The sequence below is a fragment of the Aquarana catesbeiana genome, linkage group LG10 (genome assembly GCF_042186555.1).
Source record: "Aquarana catesbeiana isolate 2022-GZ linkage group LG10, ASM4218655v1, whole genome shotgun sequence".
NCBI classification, from domain to species: Eukaryota; Metazoa; Chordata; class Amphibia; order Anura; family Ranidae; genus Aquarana; species Aquarana catesbeiana.
Window position 1 is genome coordinate 253,524,074 of NC_133333.1, and position 6,959 is coordinate 253,531,032.

Consider the following 6,959-nt stretch of genomic DNA (forward strand, 5'->3'; position numbering starts at 1 on the left):
AGATAACATATAACTGGAACACTTCTATGTGGTATTAAGCTTACCAGAAGCAAGCCAAATAAGGGCGAGTGGCTTAAACCCAGCCTGGGCCTTTGGAAGAAACCGATCCAGGTAGATTAAGATGTAATACACTCGTCCCCTATATCCAATCCACAGAGATTTATCCAAAAATATATAATAAAAATATAGCGTAATACTGACAATGCAAACCACTCAAAAAATAAATAAAAAGTGCAACACTCAACATAAACCCAAAATCATGTGTATTCATAAAACATCCAGTGTCATTACGGCAACTAGGATTGTTATGTGAGTGTCATGCAATCATGCAAATAATTATTAAGCAGGTATGTGAACAATACCCAAAATCTGCTTAGCAGATATAGGTGGAAAGAGAGCATTGAACAATCACCCAGATAAAAGTATGAAAGATCCCTCTAGGTGCAACAAGCCACAAATACAAACTGCTTACCAGATGGCAAACTTATGTGAGCATACTCCATACAGCTAATGAACTGTCACCACGTGTAGAGACACCAGATAAATAACTGCAGCGAACCTTAGGGAAATCCTGCTTACCAGATATCAAAACTAGGTGGGCGGATGTGATGAAGCAACAAAACGAACTCCTGACAGGACAGTCCTGATCAACTGGACCCGAGCTCATCGGTGCATATGTGATAAAGAAGCAGCCAATAGTGTGATACTGTATAATCCATTAAGCCACTCGCCCTTATTTGGCTTGCTTCTGGTAAGCTTAATACCACATAGAAGTGTTCCAGTTATATGTTATCTCACCATCTGTTAAATTTGGATGAAATTCACGCCATTCACTTATGACAGATCCACTTTCTTCTTGCTTTGGACTTTTCCATATGGGACTATATTTATTTGTATGGGACTAATATTATCATATACTGTTTATAACACTCATTAGCGCGGTTTTTCTATTTAAGTAAATGCTGCTTTGTTATCCAACTCTAGAAGAGAATTGGAGGGGTGTTGTATATGGTGATTATTATTGGGATTGCTAACTGAATTTGTGGCAAAGTAACTTTTTATAGAGAGATTGCGGATACAGGATAGGGGCAAAATGTAAACCTTTATTCAGTAACAGAGTGTCTTTTGGATAAAGGGAGTAAGTGGACACATTACATATTTTTATGGTGGTGCTGGCTTCAGATCTTTTTTTATTCTTTTTCCTTCCACCTCTCCTTCCTCTTCGAACAGACTTCTTCTTTCCGAGAGTTGGGAGAGGGGTGCCCCTAAAAAATCAGTTTTTTTGGACTCATCAGGAAGTCCTAAAACAGATGTCTGATCTGGGACAGAAAATGTATTTAGGGGGGTAGCTACTAGGAAGTACCGTTAGGGTAAGGGATATAGGTGACTGAAAAATATTATTATTATTACCGTATTTATCGGCGTATAACGTGCACCCCAAGTTTAAGGGGGGAATTTTAAGGAAAAAAACTTTGAGGAGGGAAGTTTAAGGAAAAAAACTTATATTTAAATGCCCATCAATGTAGTCTTATCAGTGTCCATCTGCAGCCTTCCCCAATGTCTTTGCAGCTCTGTGCCATTATTGCAGCCTGTGTCATTGCAGGCTTCCCAGTGTCTTTGCACCTTGTGTCATTATTGCAGCCTTCCCCGTGTCATTGCAGCCTGTGTCTTTGCAGCCTTGTGTCTTTTAAAATTGGCACCGATCGGAGGAGAGGAACGAGCGCCGCCGACATACACAAAGCCGAGTGTACTTCGGCTAGACTTGGCTCTGCTCACAGTCAGGGGCGGGACTGCGAGAGGAGCCGAGTCGAGCTGAAGTACACTCGGCTTTGTGTATGTCGGCTCCGCTCGCTCCTCTCCTCACAATCAGCAGAGATCGTCGGGGATCGGCATATAACACGCACCCACGATTTTCCCCTGATTTTAAGGGGAAAAAAGTGCGTATTATACGCCGATAAATACGGTATATATATTACAAGTATCTAGAGTCTCATAATTCACTACAGTGGGGCATAACAAAATATCAAGGTTTACACTTTATGTTAAAAAAAAAATATATATTAAGGTTTGGATCATCTGGATTAATCAAGAGGACATTAATATTCGGAGGAGAGTGACCTGCCTTCGCGGGTGGGGCTAAATTATTGGGGTCGTCCTCACTGATGTATAGAATATCTGTACTTCCCGTAGGATGATCTACAGTGAGGGAGATAAGATTTAGAAAGAACATTGTTGACCTTGAGACACCACCACCGCCTAATTTCAGAGACCTGGTTCAACAGCTCTCATGATTGGCTGCCAAACATTCAAGGGTATACCCTTTATCACAAGGATAGAGAAGGTAAAAAAGGGGGAGGGGTATGCCTATATATCAAGAATAATGTACAAGTGAATGTGAGAGATGACATCCCAAAGAGAGCTAGGGAATTTGGATTAGCAGCAAGGATGGGAAGTGTTATCATAATGGGGGATTTTAACTATCCAGACATAGACTGGGCGGAGGTAACCGCACATTCATCTAAGGCTCGCCAGTTCCTAAATGTCTTGCAGGACAATTTTATGAGTCAGATTGTAGACGCACCAACTAGAAATAAAGCGTTACTGGATCTACTGATTACCAAAATACATACCTGATCATGGATGTGGAAATACGGGGCAATTTAGGTAACAGCGATCACAGGTCAATTGGCTTCAGTATAAATCACATAAATAGGAAACATAAGGGGAATAGAAAGACACTGAATTTCAAAAGAGCCAACTTTCCTAAACTATGAACCTTGCTAGAAGGCATAAATTGGGATAAAATCTTAGGAACAAAGAATACGGAGGAAAGATGGGTTTGCTTTAAGAGCATATTAAAAAAGGGCATTAGCCAATACATCCCATATGGTAATAAATTTAAAAGAGCGAATAACAGTCCTGGATGGCTTAACTCCAATGTAAAAATACATATAAACGCAAATGAGAAGGCCTTCAAAAATTACAACGTTGAGGGATCATCATCAGCATTCAGACTTTATAAAGAATGCAACAAGAAATGTAAGGGTGCAATAAGGACGGCTAAGATAGAACATGAAAAACACATAGCGGAGGAGAGCAAAAAAAATCCCAATACATTTTTTAAGTATCTAATCAGTAAAAAAGGGAGGACAGAACATATTGGCCCCATAAAGAATGAGGAAGGACATCTGGTTACAAAGGATGGGGAGATGGCAAAGGTATTGAATTTATTCTTCTCCTCAGTCTTCACGAGGGAATCGGGGGTTTCAGTAACCAAAACTGCAGTGTTTATCCTCATGACACAACACAGGAAGCACCTCCATGGTTAACAGAGGACAGAATTAGAATTAGACTTGGGAAACTTAACATTAATAAATCACCGGGACCAGATGGCTTGCACCCAAGGGTCTTTAGGGAACTTAGTCAAGTAATTACCAGACCATTGTTCCTAATTTTTACTGACAGTCTACTGACTGGAATGGTACCAGCTGATTGGAGAAAAGCCAATGTAGCACCAATATTTAAAAAGGGCCCAAAATACATCCCTGGGAATTACAGACCAGTTAGCCTAACATCAACAGTATTTAAACTCTTGAAGGGGATGATAAGGGACTATATACAAGATTTTAGTAATGAGAACGGTATCATTAGCAGTAATCAGTATGGATTCATGAAGAATTGTTCTTGCCAGGCGGTCCCCTATTTTCAAATATCCGACTTACAAACGACTCCTACTTACAAACGGAGGGAGACAACAGGAAGTGAGATGAAATCTACCCCTAGGAAAGGAAATTCTCTCCTGTAAGAGTTAATATGGGAAAAAGGTGTCTCCACTGATGCTTTATCACCAATCCTTATTTCCCTAATAACCCAAAATTTTCAAAATCCAATTGTCATTGGGACAGAAAGTGAGGTGAAATCTTCTGAACAGAGGCACAGACAGCAAAACAAATGTTACAGGGGTGATAACCCTTCCCTATGTTATCCAAAAAGCTTAAAAATTGATTTTTTGGCTGGAGCTACACTTTAAAAATGTACCAGTTCAAAATTACAAACAGATTCAACTTAAGAACAAACCTACAGTCCCTATCTTGTTTATAACCCGGGGACCGCCTGTATACTGCTGTTCAGAATATATGGGGCCCGGGGGCCCCACGCCTTTTTTTTTTAATTTGGGTGTGGGGTCCCCCTTAATATCCATACCAGTCCCAAAGGGCCTGGTAATGGGCTGGGGGGGCCCTTTGATGTTTTTCTCAATGATTTTCATCTAAATTGCCGGGACCCGAAATTACATTACAGCCGCAAGCAGTTTTAAATGACTTTTATTCCTTTAGAAATGTCATTTTGTGCAGGGACTGCTCTAAACACGGGAAAAATGTGCTACTTTACAGGCATACTATAGTCACCCCCCAGGCACGACATTTAAAGGAATATTTCACTTTTATTGTTTCACTTTAAGCATTATTAAAATCACTGCTCCCGAAAAAACGTCAGTTTTAAAACTTTTTTCTCTTTGATACATGTCCCCTGGGGCAGGACCCGGGTCCCCAAACACTTTTTATGACAATAACTTGCATATAAGCCTTTAAAATTAGCACTTTTGATTTTTTCACGTTCGAGTCCCATAGACTTTAACGGTGTTGGCACAAATTTTTTTGCCTGTTCACATGTTCTGTCGCGAACCGAACCGGGGGGGTGTTCGGCTCATCCCTAGTATGAATTTGTATTAATGTTTTACTAATACAAGCTGTTTTTTCAGAAGTGGTATCATTCCCTGAAGAAGATTTACAACATAATTTTGAAACGCGTTGGATATCCCTCTCTGCAGCATTCCCTATTAAAAACCACGATTAAAGGGAACAGCAAGTAGATTGGGACTGACACTTCATGCTTCAAAACAGCCAATGTGCGATGTTTGCAATTCTTATTCATATAGTGTGTAACGTTGACAGTATTTCTATGATGTGTTGTATTATCAGCATAGGATCCTTTTAATACATTTTCTACAATAAAATACAAATTTTTTTTTATGTGAAATCTTCTTATGTACATTTTTTATTGCCCTCAAAATCCCACCTTTTGAGGTAATTCATATATTATCGAGGGATGGTGGCAATCTACATGTGGCCTTGTGAATCACTAAAATTACCATCATACAAGGGTGGATAATACACCCATTCCTTAATTTGATTCACATGACCACGGATGGCCCAAATTGATGTTTTTTTTCTAATTGATAGATCAATGTTGAATCTTTTTCCTTTTTTAGGAAACGGGTTCTTCGTGTTTTCTTTCAGATTGGGAATTTTTTCTTTTTCTGTTATTCTGATTCAATTATTTGAAAATGTCATTTGCTTGTTTTTTCATCTAATCTAATCTAATGTCCAGTATCCAGGCCAGTTATCAATCTTAGGAGCAGGTTCAATCTGATTTATCATCTTTGTTTTTTAATCTTACAAAATTCTTAGAGAAAAGAAATCAGCCTGGCATTGCACATACAATCCCTGGACAGATATATTAAGGAAGACATCAATCCCATTGGATTGAGGGTTCAAATTTTCCCTATTTTACAAAATATTTCTAATGATCTGAAAATAAATTGGGAAAACAAATTAAAAGACTGTTCCAGGAATTTAATGTTGCTATTACAAGATGAATATCATCAACAATTGATTAAACTTGACAATGATGTTGGGGCACTGTATGCCAGACTGACACCATTAAAAATACAGGAGGATTATGTTAAATTTGAAAAGAAATTGAAGCAGCATTTAGAGGAGTATGGGAAATCAATACTGTTGAAAAAGTAAAAGAAATATTGGAGGGATAAAAATGCTTTTGGGTGAAGGCAGGGCATACAGATGGAACCAAGAAAAAAGTATCCAAAAAAGAATCTTAATAAGAATAGGGATTATTTGTCAGATACACCCTCAAATTCGTCATCTTCTGTCTCATCCCTTACGGATCATCAATTCCGAAAGAGAAAAGGTTCCTTTTCTAAACAAAATGAGATAGAAGGTCATGTACAACAAGTCAACCAAAAACGTACCACAGAAACACAGTCACTACAATCTTCACTAGAATCTTCACGGGGGGGACAAAAGTAATGGGCACAACACCATGAGACACAATAACACACTAATAAGTGGCACTAAGAACTCCAACACAATTCGGACCAAATTTAATAAAACAAGTAAAGATCAGGGAGCTATCCCCAAGATACCTAAAACTCAATTAGATGATTTTTTTAGACAAAGTCAACTCACTGAATTCACAATCAAGACAGAAGGAAATAGATCCCCTGTTAACACCAATCATGCAAAGGGAAGATTAAATATTATCAATCTCTCATCACATTCACTTACACCTGTAGAGGAGCAAGTACTATGTTTGGGTTTGTCTTACTGCCCAAACAAAAGCACCGATAGATTTGAGACAGCTAAGGATATACATTTATTTGCTAGGAAATTATTATTCAAAAGCATGTATTCAAGACGAAGTACAAAGAAAGAGGCCGAAGTTGTACCAAATCTCACGGCAGCTGAATTCAGAGCCATTCGAGACCTGAATTTGCTGCTACAGGAAAGTGATGCTTCCTGGGAGATGGACATTGATGACGAGTTACAAAATGAAGAAAGTTCTGAAGTGGTTGAACAACAACCCCCCCAAAATTTTAAAAGGAAATCCAATAAATTTCCACCTTTGAACCAAAATCCCACACTGGCATTGTTTGTGAGGCAGACAATGAGAGAGATAGAGAATATGAAGAATGACAACGTTACTAAAAATTTGAGTCCCGAACAAAATTTGGCACTCAAGTCTTTTAAAAATAACTTTGGAAAAACAATAAAAGCATCTGACAAGGGAGGCAATGTTATCCTCATGGACAACAGGATGAAATCATATGAAATATGTGTTGAAAGATTCTTAAAGACAAAAAATGTTACCGTAAAAAAATC